This window comes from Cavia porcellus, unplaced genomic scaffold (genome assembly GCF_034190915.1).
Source record: "Cavia porcellus strain 051 isolate PalLab524CR breed Dunkin Hartley unplaced genomic scaffold, mCavPor4.1 scaffold_18, whole genome shotgun sequence".
Classification (NCBI taxonomy): Eukaryota; Metazoa; Chordata; class Mammalia; order Rodentia; family Caviidae; genus Cavia; species Cavia porcellus.
The window spans coordinates 8,135,265-8,150,186 of record NW_026947501.1 but is presented as its reverse complement, the minus strand read 5'-3'; positions in this window follow the sequence as shown (position 1 = coordinate 8,150,186).

Genomic DNA, 14,922 nt, shown 5'->3' with positions numbered 1-14,922 from the left:
CAACAGAATCAGTAACTGGGATCACGTCTTATTAAAAAGTTTCTGCATGTCAAATGAAATCTCCAGCATAGTGAAAAGAAAACCCACACACTGAGAAAACAATCCTAGTGAACTGTCTCTCAGAAAAAGAACCTCTGTCTAAAACATATAAAGAATTAAAAAAAATCAGACCATGAAAATTCAAAGATCCAATCCAAAAATGGGTATCTGAGATGAATACACAGTTCTCAGATAAAGAAAAACAAATGGCAAATAAATACATGAAAAGATTTTCATCATCATTACTCATTAGAGAAATGCAAATTAAAACTAGACTGAGATTCCATCTCATTCCAGAAAGAATGGCCAGGATCAAGAAAACCACCTAAGACAAATGCTGGAGAGGCTGTGGGGAAAGTGGAACTCTCCTGCACTGTTGGTGGGAGTGTAGACTGGTGCAACCATTTTTAATTAAGGGAAAAATAAATTTAAAAAATAGCAGGATATATTATAACAACCACTTTGATTTCCAATTAACTTGATTTGAAGCACTGTATTTCTCTCACCATCTTGTTTTGACTGATTTTACTCTATTCTGTTTTGCTTGATAGTATCAAGTTTTAGGGTATAGCCAAGTTTGAGGGTCTTATGAAGACAATAAGATTCACTATGATGCCAATTCCGGTTTGACTGTTATCTTCTTTTGAAGTCCTGTAATGTCTCCAATGTTTCAATTTTATTCTGCCCTATTTTGTTCAATTTTATTATAACTGATGATGTAGACAATTCTTTTTAAGATAGCAAGAGGCATTATGGTAACCACTGTTGATCACCTTGTATTCTTTTTTTTTTTTTTTTTACATCATGTACTATGTCCATCCTTTTGATTTGACTCTGTTTTATTATGTCACATTTGGTGTCATTCTCTTCAAAAAATTAATAAGAACCTTGGGAAGAATAAAACCCAAAATGTGTAATTGTTATTGTAAAAAAGAGAGGAAAAGAAATTTCTCTAAATGATATAACTGCATGTATATTTAAGTGTATAAGATAGATAACCATATTACTGAGTTGTTGTTGGATCATTGAACAGAACTATTTGCAGTATCACTGTTTGGATGTCCACTTTGTGTATTTTGTTTTTGTAACTTGAACAACTATTTTCTAAGATGACAATATGTAATCTGTTAACTAGTGATTTCTTACTGGTTTTTTTTTTAAATTCTGTATTACTTTACTCTTTTACTATTTTTTTCTTTTTCTCTTTAAATAAAATAAGAAAAAGAAAAAGGTCATTTTGAAAATCAATGGAAGTGTCATTACATTTGAATAACTGATAAATTTTTGTTATCATTCCAGTTTCAATTATTATTATATCTTTTGAAAGTTTACTTGAATCAAGATCCAAATAAATCTCACACATTACAGTTTGTAGAGTCATCCCTTTATTTCTCCTTTTCCATTTTTTAAGTGGCAATAGAAATACAAAATTGACAGTGTAGTTGAATTATAGAAGGCTTGCCTAACATGCACAAGGCCCTAGCATTAATCCCGTGTACTGGAAAACCAAATAAACAAAATACCAAGAGAGTACAAATACATAGAAATAAGTATTGTGGGATGTACTAATTAAATGTGGTTTAGGTAAATGTGTACTTTGTGAAATAAAGGGATCCCTAGTTTTTCAAAGAACTCCACTGTCCTGTGTTGGAGCCTGATCTATCATAGTGCTATCGGTAGCTTTTCAGTCCACCCTGCCTCAGCCACCTGTATTTCAGGAAGGTTCTAGCCTGAGAAGACGGGGAAGGAAAGTACTTGTCTCTGTTCATGGAGCTAAGTTTCTACAATGTGAACTTTGCATACCTGGCCTGGAATTTAAGGGTAACTAGACTTTGCTGGGCAGCAAGGGAGATTTATCTCGTAAGCACTTCTTTTGGCTTTCATCAGGTCTAGATCATAAAGGCAGACTACTCATGATGTTTACAGTTGCAAAGACTGAGCATGTGGATTCTGACAACTCAGTAAAAGTCCCAGAATTTATATTAGAAACTTGGGTAGAATCACTAATAGAATTCTGAAGATAAGCATTTAAGGCTCCAAGTGGTGTGTGTGTGTGTGTGTGTGTGTGTATGGGGTCTGGCAGGCTAACTAACCCTGTTAGCCTGCCGGACCCTGCTCCATCCATAAATCAACATAAAATGGTATTTAATTAGCTCGACTTTCAGTCCAACATTTTAGTGAAATCAGGTCCAAAGGCATAGCTCAGTGGCATGGTGCCTGCCTGGTAAGCACAAAGTACTGAGTTCAATTCCCCATGAAAAAAACAGCATATCCAAAATCTGATTTTGGCATAGTGGTGTTCACAGGTAATCCCAGTACTTGGGAGGCAGAGGCAAGAGGACCACTGTGAATTCAAGTTGAGCCTAGGTTTCATAGTGATTTCAAGGCCAACCTGAACTGTGTAAGTGAGGCTCAGTCTCAAAAAAAAAAAAAAAAAAGACATCAAGAATAAAGAGAAGTTCTTTAACTCTGGCTCATTAAATGTGCAGACAGGAGGCACACCTCTCAGTGCACTGAGCTGTTGTGATTTCAGGAGCAATGGGATTGCTGAAGCCTCCAGCCTTGAAGGTGAGTGTGGCAGCAGCTACCATGAAGAGCAGGACAGAAAGTGCCATAGGTAAACATTTTGTGATAAGCCATGTTGATGTTCTTGCATTGGATTTTCCTCTTTCTGCCTCTTCTGCCCACCTAGGCCTCCTGCTGTCCCTGGTGCACTCAGCTCATTTGAGCCCAGTGTCATCAGTGTTGCTTCCTGCTGCTCTTGACACCTCCATGCCCATTTCTGTGTTGCCACTCCTTTAGAGACACTGATTCTGGAGACTGTATTGTCATGCTACTTACCTGGGACCATCTTTACCTCAAAGCCTTAGGAAATGCTTTTGTATCTAGCATATCTCTTTTTGGTTTTTTTCTTATTGTATGATTTCTATTAAATGTTACCTCATAAAGGTAACTTATTAAAAATATTCTTTACCCACTCCAACCTCCATCTCCCACTATTGTGGTTCTGTTTATTTCATTGGTAACACTGAACACAGCATTATATTGCATGGACATTTAGAGGGGGATGTAGGCAGGGATGTAGGTTCTGAATTCCATGCATGATGGTTACAGAAATCAGATGTTTGCTTTTCTCCTCTGTACTTGAGGAAGTTGCCTTTTGTGAAATCTTTGCTTGCATTTCTTGTGTGCTCCTAGACCTGCTGCCCCATTGCTAGAAACAAAGGCTAAAACCCTGAGTGTCCTAGATTACACCAATCAACAAAAGTAATTTTTAGGAACCAACTTACCTCTGTTAAGTATGAGTACAGACATTGCCTGACCTGCTCAGGCCAACCTACCTCAAAGCATGTCCTCACTGCATTGTAGTTGCTTCTCCACATTCACCAAATCATAAATAAATTTTTGCTACCAAAAGGGGGTTGTGGCTCCCTGCCAAGAACAAGGCTTGAGAGAACACAAGGATAATGTTTATCCAAGGATGAGGTTTGGCAAAGCACAGGGAGCAGTGATAGCTTTCAGTATCAGGGCTGATAATGATATGAATCTCTGGGTCCATTTGTGCTGGGTGGAGTCACCTAGAGTGGTCTCTAGGCTTTGGATTGGCCTAGGATTGTGATGTCCATATTCCTGGAGGTAGCCATAAAAAGTGAAACGTGTAGGGAAAAGGTTAACATGCTCATATGAATCCCCTCAGCCTCACAGCCGATTTCTACCTTCATGCTTTTCTCTAAAACATTTACTCTGGATTTCTGTACCTAAGTACATTATTACATTATCTTCTGAAAATTATTTCTAATCACCCTACTTTTCTGTTCTGTGTCCATGAACTTTTATCTAATCATCAATTAAACATCGTTCAAATCTTCTAGTGAGGTGAAAAGCATTACAATTACACTAGAAGCATCACCTCAGATAAACTGAAGAGAGTAGTTGTGTCTGGGTCTCAGATTTGGAGAAATCTTGTCTCCTGACAGATGATATGACTCCATTCAGGGGGAAAGAAGTGACATGATGTGTATTGACAAGTATTCCTTCTGCTGACTTGGTAAAGAAATGTAGAGAAACCCCTCCCTGCCCTGTCCTACTCATGGTTTATTTTGAGGCTTCTTTTCCTCCTCATGGCTGTACTAATGTCTCTTGTACTCTCATTCTATCTGGATAATATGTTAGATGATTGTCATTATGATACAGGATTATTAACTCTGTCATCAATTGGAAATTAAAACTGAAAAAAAAAACCAGTGTGACCTCACAGGAAGAAATTTGAATTGAGAAGGAAGAAAAATGAGGAAGGGATTTATTTATTTATTTTATATATTTTTTTATTTTAAAAAGATTAAGATAAAAGAGGACACAACACAACAGATCAGAACAGAACAATTTAAGCAACATAGTGTTTCACCACAAGACAACCTGACATAACAGTAGCTACCATAGTGTCTCTTTCCTTGAAATAGGAGGAAGGGATTTGAGTTTGAGAGGAAAGGCTGAAGGACCATAGCTCTCACAGAGAAAATCAGCCTGGCTGTTTAGCAAAGAATGGGACTCACTTTTAAAAATCTCAATTTGACATGCTGGTGTCTGGCAGTTTTTCATAGGGTCATGAATATGATGATTTAAAGACATTTTCCTCGGGTTTTAGAGAATTTTTCTCCTACTACATAATAGGACATGGTATCTACCCTTCCCAGAGATACAGGAAGAGCTCACTCCATACACTGTGAGTAAAAGAGAATAGGGAAAGTAACGTGTCTACTGTTTTAGTGAGGAAGAGGTAATGGGTTAAATCCCAAGAATCCCTCCTCTCTTTTGTATGAGAATCCAATGCTATTTCAGTATTTTCTCTTAATCTACATGGAAAAAGGAAAATGCTGTTCCAGATTAGTAACAACAATGCCCCAGTCCTTGACTGGTGGCTTTCAGGTTAATTAAGGATAAATCATGGTGCCCTACCAAACTGTGTGAAAGAAGATTGTACTCTCAGAGATTCTCATTTTAGTTTACTTCCTTTTATGGTGGACAAAATACCTAAAAGTTTAAATTAAGTTGTGCTTTGTAATCTTTACATAATAAGCTCACTTCATACTCATAGTGACCTACTTTCTTATGAGAAAATCATTTAGGAAGACACATGCCTGATATCAGTGATTCTCACAGAGGTATGTTAAAATCACCACTAGGCCTTGTTATAGCACAGGTTGCAACTCTTTACCTCACACTCTCTGCATAACAGGTTTCATTGAGGCTTAAGAATTTGCTCTTATCAAGTTCCCAGGGGATGCTGCTGCTGCTGGATTGGGACTCGTGAGACACTGTTCTCTCTGTGGACACTCTGAGAATCACTCTCACCTTTTAGTTAGTATTCCATAGTACTCATTAAACTTTCTTTTACAGAGTAGGCAATCAATTAAGGAATATGAAAGTATTTGGTTAGTAAAATACTTAACTAGAAGATTGATAAAGGATTATGATTATGATCTTAATATGTTAAGTAGAAAGTCATGAAGCAGATAATGCAAACCTTGGATGCTAGGAGCTAAACAATCACTAATTTCCACTACTTATCAGCCTTATGCTTTCAATGTCTCCTCCTTCATCTCACAGTGTAAATTGTCAGTAGCCTAAATGAGCTAAACAACTCACAGATACTTATAAACAAGATCATTTCAATACACAGTCACACATTTATACACATGCACAGTGTGTATGTATTCCAATATTTGCATAGGAGTGTTTATAACTATTGACTAGAAAGATATCAAATGTAAATGAATGTAATTTATGAGCTTAACATATTAATCTATTAAAGTGTACAAAAATTTCCCATCTCTACATATAAAGAAATTTTTAATCATCAATTGTTTTCTAGATGTTTAGAGATGGTTCTATAAAAGCAATATCAAAGACTGAAATGTAATTTTAGGGCAATAGTGTTTACAATGAAAAAATAAAATGACTCAAATTTGTTTCTGCCATGAAGGATACTTTCAGCTCTAGCTTGTCATTTCACAGGATTAAGTAGAAATTCAGAAGAACTAGAAGCTAAAGAAAATTGAGTACAAGAAGTTTACCACAATAAACATAAAGATTTAACACTGCAACATAAAATCAACATTTTTGCCTTTTTATAGAATAAATCAGTCAAAGGCTGCAGGGGAAAATTAAGTTGAATGACTATTTTGAGAAGCAGAATTAGCTAAAACTATGGTTATGAAAGGTTTCTTGAAAAGGACTGCCAAATGTGGTGGAAATGAATGCTGATAATGAATTGAAATTTGAAGACATTATTTTATATCTACATAATTAGAAAGAGGCAGCAAAAGCTACTTTTCAAAGTTGAGTAGAATACTCATAAGTTCAAAACCTTTATTTCAGTAGAAGTAAGGGTATGTACAAGGTAGTGGCAAAATTGGATTCTGGGAGGTCAACAAATAGGCCCAATACAGCATCATATAGCTATGTCATATTTATATAGAGTATCTGTTTTACAGGTTGGGGGTAAAGAATATTTATTTTGAAAGAACTTTACAATTTTTATCTGTTTTTCTAGGAAAAAGTAACAGATAAAGAAACAAAATCCTAGACCAAAAACTAATACAGTTATCTGGTTAGGTATGTCTGAATGTCCCTCCCACAAAATTCACACAAGTTGTTATTAGAGAAAAACAATCTCCTTTAATAATGCTTCCACAACAGAAGCAACAGAAGACCTTCACACATATTAGAGAAAAAATGATCTAAAATGAGAAATTATAAATTATAAATAGATTTATAATGAGGTTCCATAACAGAAGCAACAGAAGACCTTCACACATATTAGAGAAAAAATGATCTAAAATGAGAAATTATAAACTATAGATAGCTTAAACATAAAGTAAAGATTGCTAAGGAGTATTAGGAAAATTACTAATTATGACAAAGTGATAATTTTAAAAAACACAATCACTTCTGACAAGTGTGAATATAGTGAAGAGATCTAAAGTTTAGAGAATATAATGTAAGAAAACAGTACATGAACCATAACCTTGCAAAGACCAGAAAACTCAGGAAAAGAAAAAAACAAATATCAAATCATCAGAGGAAGAAAAGCAAAATTAGATGAGGCAGAAGAATTGATATAAATACTACCTAGTAACAGATGCAAAAGGGCTTAATGAGAACACTGAAAAAGAAAAAAAAGAGTACAAAAATTAGAAAGAAAAATGTTATAAAATTGAAGTACTCAAGGCAATTAGAACATTGAAAAAGAAAAAGTAGAATTTAAAGAAATTAGAAAATCTGTGAAAGAAAAATATAAAATTGGAGTTCTTCAGGGAGAAAGTAAGATATTTGAATAGAATTATCATCTATCTATCTATCTATCTATCTATCTATCTATCTATCTATCTATCCATCTATCTATCTATCTATCTATCTATATCATACACACTATGTATATCTATATATCTGAACTGTGTGTCAATCAATCAATCTATCTATCTATCAGAATCCATCAAAAACAACATTATGGCCCTGGCATAAATATAGATATATAGACAAATGGAATAGAATATACTCAGAAATTAAACCTTGAATACATAGGAAATTGATTTTGAGAAGGTTGCCAACACCATTTAATGGGGAAAGAAAAAGTCTTTTCAACAAATGTCCATGGACTGGGATCAGGGATATAGCTCAGTGGCACAATGCCTGCATGGCAAGCACAAGTTCCTGAGTTTGATTCCTGTCACAAATAAAAAAATCTCTGGGAAAAATTGGTTATCCACATGAAAAAGATTGTAGATGCATCCTTACCTTGCACCTTACACAAAGGTCAACTAATAATTTATCAAAAGTCAAACTTTAGAGATAAAACTGTATTACTCATAGAAGTAAATGGAAAATTCTTCACGCTGTTTGATTTAGCAATGATTATTTACCTATGACATCAGAAATACAGAGAACAAAACAAAGAATGGATAAATTTGGCTTCAAAATTAAAAACCTTTGGGGCGGCTCGGGGAGAACATGGCGGACAGACAACAGCAACTACCGGAGGCTCTCTGAAAGGCTCGGCTCAGAGGCCAGGAATGATGCGGACTAAGGAGACACGAACCAGTAGAGATATGCTCTGCTAACTCAGGAACGAACTGGGCTGAGAGAAACCAACTTAGAATACAGTCCTGGCACTAAAATAGGAACAGAAAAGACTCGGTGTAGAGGCTCGACCCCACGCCATTGGAAACCGCGATTTGGGTTTCCCGCCACCTGGCGGCTGGCTGCCTCCACTGCGGCTCGGCAAGGAGAGATGCACAGAGCTCTGGGAACGGGAGTCTGCGAATGGAGTCGAAAATAGGACAGACAAGGAGGCGTACACGAAAACTGACTGGTGGCGAGGTGAGCGAGAAACTGACCCCCTACCACAGTTTGACTCCAGCGGAGGACTTTCTGGGCTCAGGCAGTCCTGTAAGAGCAGGGCGTGGTGGCAACTCCAGCCACACATTCCCCTCTCAGACGGGATTGGTGAAAAGTGCCTGGCCTGAGTGACGCTGCTGGCGGACTCCCTAGGCTGGCCTAACCCAGATCCCAGAGCCTGACGGTGGCCCAGAGGAGCAACTAACTCCCGCGTAGGCTGCCTCCTCTGCAACTCCCTGGTGTGCAGCGGTGGGCGGGAACAACTAGCCAGCGCAATCTGATCAGGCTGCAGCTGACAGACAGGGAAGCCGGGCCTCCTATGTAAGCTTGCATTTTATAAGGAACAGAAAATATGGGGAAGGGAAGCAACAAAAAAGGCTCCTCGGCCCCCAATCCTGAGAAACAGAGAATAGTGGACGCCACACCAATATACATTAAGCGCCACATAGAGAGCCTCATAGACCAATTCAGGAATGAAGTTATCAATGACCTGAAGCTAGAAGTATGCAGAATAGTTAGAGAAATGCTAAGCACCACCCAGGAAAAAACAGATGGTGGAATGGAAGAACAGAAAAAGAGGGGAGAATTGCTTGATGGAGAAAACAGAGAAAGCATTGAGTATGTGAAGCAGGTTCAAAGGGACTATCAAGAAATTAAGAAGTCTATCCAAGACTGGCATAACAGCTTGAAAGAAACTAAGGACAGACTATCTGAACTGGAGGACAGACTTGTAATATGGGAGAATGAAATGAAAAACTTCTTAAAAATAACAAAGAAACAAACAGCAATAATACAAAGACAAGAAGATGATAAGAGGAGCCATAACTTAAGGATTAAGAACATAAAAGAAGAAGTAGGGACACAAACAAGTGAACTACAAAAGCTACTCACAGAAATAATCCAGGAGAATTTTCCTAATTTAGCAAAAGGTAAAGAAACTCAGATGTATGTGGCATACAGGACCCCAGCTACCTACAACCCTAACAGAGAAACACCCAGGCATATAATAATAAAAATTCTAGAAGTTCAATACAAGAACAGAATATTAAAAGCTGTAAGAGACAAGAAACAGATCACTTACAAGGGAACACCCATCAGAATTACAGCAGATTTCTCTTCACAAACCATCAAATCATGAAGAGCATGGGGGGAAATAATTCAAGCTTTGAAAGATAATAATCTCCAGCCAAGATTGAGATATCCTGCACAACTGTCCCTGGAAATTGATGGAAAAACGAGGTGCTTCCAGGATAAAGAGGAACTGGGGGAATTTGCAACCACCAATTCAACCCTACAGAAAGTATTGCAGGATATTCTAAAAAAAGAAAAATACAAAGAACCCAGAAATAGTGGTGGGGAGGCCACAACGAATGGAGCAGAGAACAAAATGAAGAAGACAAACTGACAGCTACTGACAGAAAAAGAGCTCAACAGAAATGAGACAGAGAAGATTGGATGATAGGAACAGCTATTTTGGAGAAAATGACATCTTAATAGGTAATGCTGTTTTAGTACCATCTTGTTTTGAAGTCTCATCTAGCTTTTGTTCTTCTGTCTCCAATGATCTAAACAGGTTGTATCTTATTGGATTTTGTTATGTACGATAGTATAAGCAAAAACCTTTTAAAGACAAGGAGATTATACAGAGACCATTGTTCATTTTCTGTTAGTCGATTCTAAATACTCTGTAATGCTGTCATTCTCTTAAATGGTTTTACATTGTTTTGATATACTTAATGCTACAGTATATGAAGTTGTACTCAAGGACTTCAGGGAGGGAGTCAATATGGTAACTACTTTTGAGTCGGAAATATCTGGTGGTGAAACACTATTCTGCTTAAATGGTTATGTTTTGATCTGCCCTGTTTCACTGTTATGCCCTCTTTTTTCTCAATCTCCACTCCATTATTTACTTTTTTATTTTTATCCATTTAATTAAAGGGAAAAATATAGCAGGATATAATATAGTAACCCACTTTGACTTTCTGTTATCTCGATTTGAAGCCCTGTATTACTCTCATCATCTTGTTTTTGACTGAGGTTCCTCTATTCTGTTTTGCTGGATAGTATCAGGTTTGAAAGTTTAGGCATCAGCTGAGAAGATAATGAGATTCATTATAATGGCCATTCTCGTTGACTTTTATCTACTTTTGAAGACCTACAATATCTCTAATGTTTTGGTTTTGTCGGTTTTATTCTTTACTGTTTTGTTCAATTGTATTACAACTAATGATATAGGCAATTCTATTAGAAATAGCGGGAGGCATTATGGTAACCATTGTTGATCACCTTGTATTATGTTTTTATATTATCTATTATATCCACCCTTTTGACTTGACTGATTCTGTTCTGTTATGTCACATTTGGTTTTACTCTGTTCCAAAAAAGCAATAAGAACCGTGGGAGCAATGAAACCCAAAATGTGTAATAGTCACTGTACAAAAGAGAGGAAAACAAAGTGCTCTAAACTATATAACTGCATGTATATTTAAATGTATAAGATAGAAAATGATATCACAGAGTTTTATTGGATCATTGAACAGAACTGTTTGCAGTATCATTGTTGGAATGTCCACTCTACAAGCTTTAATTTTGTGACGTGAACAATTATTTCTAAGATGGCAATATGTAATCCATTAACTAGTGATTTCCTACTGCGCATTTTTTTCTTCTGTAAATCTGTATAACTTGTACCCCTTCACTGTTTTTTTTCTTTCTTTTCTTTTCTCCTTAAATAAAAATAAAAATTAAAATTAAAAAAAAAAGAAAAAAAGAAAAAAAATTAAAAACCTTTGTACATCAAATGATATAGTCAGGCCAGTAAAAAACCCACAGACTGAGAAAAGAATATTTTTAAAAATTAAATCATATATCTAATGGAATATTCACAATATCTAGATTTCATATAACTCAACCAAAATGACTCAGTTTATAAATGGCTAATAACTTCTCTAGATCTTTCTCCAGAGAAGATACAAAACTGAGCAGTAAACACATGAAAAAGGCTCAACATCATCATTCAGTCCATCCAGCCAGGTGCACGGTCCTAGCACCATAGTTTGGGAGTGTATTCTGGCTAGCTGCCCAGTCCTGGAGGTTCTGACCTTCACCCAGCCAGGCACAAGACCATGGCACCATACTTTAGGGGTGTACCTTAGCCACCTATGTGGATCCCAGGGGTTTTGAACTCCAGCCAGCCACATGCAAGGCTCTGGTGACACACTCCAGGGGTGCATCTTTGCTAGCTTCCTAGGTTCTGGAGGTTCTGAACTTCACCCAGTTATGCAAGCCCCAGCATCAAACCCTGGAGGTGAATTCTTGCTAGCTACACAGGTCCATGAGGAAATGAGCTCTGCCCCAGCCAGTGTCCCAGAGCAATTCATTTGAGGAATGCCTAATCAGCCTCACAGGTACCAGATGTACTGAGCCCTGCATAGTCCAGATCCCCAGAGCCATCCAGCAGGGAGTCACCAGCCTAGTTGATGTGCCCTGAAGATTTTGAGTTCTGTCCATCATAGCACAAGGCTCCACATACTGGCTAGACACTTGAATATTGCAAAATCAAACCTCTGTCCAGTCCAGTATCCCAGTGCAATTCATCAGGAGGGTGCCTGGCCAGCTGGGACACAGGTCCCAGAGGAAAATGACAAAATGAAATGGCAAGGTGGAGTTTCAATCCTTGAGCCAACTGAGAACACACCCAGGAGACAATGAAATGGAAGACACTGGAAATAGAACAAAGGATCTATGAAGTGATAGCAACTGACATAAAGAAAAACACCATGAAGCTATAGAGAAAATCAAATCAAAAATCATCTTCTAGGCAAAAAAAATTGATTAATATTCTGAAAGGAATGTTGAGTGTATCTGAAGAAGATGTAGATAGAAAAATAGAGGAACATAAGAAAATGATGGAAACCTTGAATGATCAATATAAAATAGAATTAGGATACATGAAATACATTCAAAGTGATAGTCAGGAAATTAAATTTCCTGAATTAATTAAATTTCCATTGAAAGTGGGCAAAATTGCTTGAATCAAACTGAAAATAGACTCTCAGACCTTGAAGACAGGATGGGATCTTATGATCAATAAAGAGAAGATCTCTTAAAAATAACAAGTAACTAGGAAATGATGATTCTACAGCAGTGAAATGATGCAAAGAGAAATAATATAAGAATGATAGGTGTCAATGAAAAAGCAGGGGGGCAACACAAATGACACAAGAAGACTATTGAGAGAAATAATAACAGAAAAATTTCCAAGCACAGGAAAAGGATCTGATACACAGATTAGTGAGACATATAGTACCCTAATTAATCATAACCAAAACAAATCTTCACAGGCATATAATTAAGATCCCAGATATTCAGCAGAAGAAAAGAATAGTGAAAGCTGTGAGAGAAAAGGAACAGATCATCTATGAGGGAAAACTTATCAGAATCATGGAAGACTTCTCAACACAAGCCTTCAAGCCAAGGAGAGGTTGGAGTGAAATATTTCTAGTCCCAAAGAAAACAATTTGCAACCCAGTTTGACATATCCTACAAAACTATCTTTGAAAATTGTTGGAGAAATAAGATATACCCATGACAAAAATAATTTAGAAAATTTGTGACAACTAAAGCAACACTACATGGAGTACTGAAAGATATTATAGAAATAGATAAAGATGACTACAATTCTAAGAACAACAGCAGAAGGAAATCACTAAGCAGGACAAACAGTTAAACAGGGATAAAGTAGAGAACCAACAACAGGAAGATAACATGGCAAAGATAAATCAGTACTGATCAGTTATATCTGGCAATGTAAGTGGCTCAGTTCATCAAATGAAATACACTGGCAGAGTATACTAAGAAACAAAATCAAACAATATGATATGTACAAGAAACACATTTAACTCTAAAGGAAATTCAGAGATTAAAAGTAAAAGGACGAAAAACAATACTCCATGCAACAAGAACCCAGAAAAAAATGAGAGCAGCTATTCTGTTTATACACAGTGTAAACTTCAAACCAAGAATTATCAAAGGAGATAAAGAAGGTCACTACATACTTGTTAGGGGAATACTTGAAGAAGAAGAGATAACAATCATAAATATATGTGCACCAACTATGGGAGCACCCAACTATGTAAGATATATCTTATTAGACATGAAAAATCAAAAAAAGCAAAAATACAATTATAATGATGTACCTTAACACCTAGTTGTGACAAAGAGACAGATAAATCAAAAGAAAAATCATCAAAGAAATAATAAAGCTGAATCAAACTTGTAAACAAATGGACCTTGTACAGTGTTCCATCCAAAAACATCAGAATATATATTCCTCTCAGCTGTGCATGAGTCACTCTTTAAAATAGGCTGTATTAGCCCACAAAACATGCTTAAGTAAATGCAAAAGAACTGACATAATCCCATGCATATTATATGACCATGGATCAAAAAAATTTGAAATTAATAGCAAAAAACCCACAGAAATCGTACAAACACATGGAAATTAAGTAACACTTTCATTAACAGCTAAAAGGTCACAGAAGAAATAAAGAAGAAATTAATATGTACAATGGAACAAAAATACAAATTGAACTTACTGGAACCTGTGGGACACAAAAAGCTGTCCCCAGAGGGAAATTTTTAGTGGTAAATTCCCATATCAGGAAAATGGAATGAACATAGACAAACAACCTAGTGCTGCACCTCAAAAATCTGGAAAAAGAAGAGCAAGTCAAGCCCAAAGCCCTAAGAAGGGGGGGGGGCAATTATAAAGATCAGAGCAAAAATCAATACAATTGAAACTAAGAAAACAATACAAAGAATAAAAGAATCAAAGAGTTGGTTCTTTGAAGTATAAATAAAGTTGATAAATCCCTAGCCAGCCTTATGAAAAAGAGGAAAGAAAAACCTCAAATCCATGCAACAAGCAATTAAAAAGTTGAAATCACTATAGAGCCTGTGGAAATACAGACAACTATCAAACCTTCTTTGAAAACCTTTACTCTCATAAGTTCGATAACACAGAAGAAGTGGACAGGTTACTAGAAATATATGAATTATGAAAGCTGAATCAAGAATATTTAAAAATGCTGAATGGCCCGATTTCAATTAATGAAATTGAAAATGTAATTAGAACCTTAACCAACAAAGAAAAGCCCAGGTCCTAATGGATTTACTGCTGAATTCTACATGAAATTTAGTTAAGAGACAGGGGATTTATCTCAGTGGCATAGATGCCTACCTGACAAGCAAGAGGTCATGAGTTTGATACCTAATACAAAAAAAAAATTTAGGTAAGACCAAACACCAACCTACCTCAAACTGTTTAGTGAAAGTGAAAAGGAAGCAGGTCTCCCTAACTCATTTCTGGAAACAAGTATTGTGCTAATACCAAAACCAGAGAAAAACCCAACAAAAAACTGAATTATAGACCAATTTCCCTAATGAACATAGATTTAAAAATCCTCAACAAAATACTGGCAA